Consider the following 953-nt stretch of genomic DNA (forward strand, 5'->3'; position numbering starts at 1 on the left):
AAGGGTGTATCTCACAGTAACATATGCAGTGCTAGCACACTGAACTTGCATAAAATGCCCGCCGACGCCAACCTAACTAACAGACGGGTAAGTTATCTTTTCTCTGGCACTGGGCTCAGGGCAGGGTAAAAAGATTGTGCACTGCACCCACACAACAAAATCAAGGTAGATTGCTCAGTAATTTGATTTCTGAATCAGGACTCCTATCTAATTCTCTCCCTCAAAGCAGCAGCAGCAACCTTTCCCTACACTATCTAAAGCAGAGTGACGTGTTGTGCTATGTGCCTCTAGCTTATAAAGAGGCTGAGTCACATGCTGCACTGGCCAATCACAGCCATGCCATTAGTAGGCATGGCTGTGATGGCTTCTAAGGGCACACAAGTTAAACGAATGTTGATTGGCTGCCATGCAGCATTTTAAAATGCCATTACATTGCCGAACACCGAACTCAAACCCGAACATACAGTAAATTGTTCAGGTTCGGGTCCGGGTACCAAAAACCCAAAAGTCCAGTAAGAACCCAAACTTTACAGTTCGGGTTCCCTCAACCCTAGTAATGATGTGCTATACTCAGGGCTTTTTTTCTCAAACAATAGGTGCTGGAACTCAACCACAACCCCCCAAACCCCCTTCCTAACACACCTTATAAATCACATAAAATAGTGGGTGTGGTCATATTTCACAAACAGTAGAAGGATCTTAAAGGGGCATTAAATATCAGGATTGCATTACACACAGAGTGCAGAGCTGTCACTTGTAAACACAGAAACCAGACTTCTGTGTTTACAAGTGATTGTGGTGAGCAGACACCAAAGGGTCTGAGCCAGAGGTGGTGGAACTGAGTTCCACCAAGTTCCCCCTGAAAAAAAGCCCTGGCTATACTAAGCTAAGTGAACATTTCCTTTTTTTTTTTTAAATGAACAACCTCTAGTCCTTAAAGTGGGGTACCCCCT

This window comes from Lithobates pipiens, unplaced genomic scaffold, assembly GCF_037356315.1.
Source record: "Lithobates pipiens isolate NorthernLeopardFrog02 unplaced genomic scaffold, aLitPip1_a1.2 Scaffold_23, whole genome shotgun sequence".
In the NCBI taxonomy this organism is placed as follows: Eukaryota; Metazoa; Chordata; class Amphibia; order Anura; family Ranidae; genus Lithobates; species Lithobates pipiens.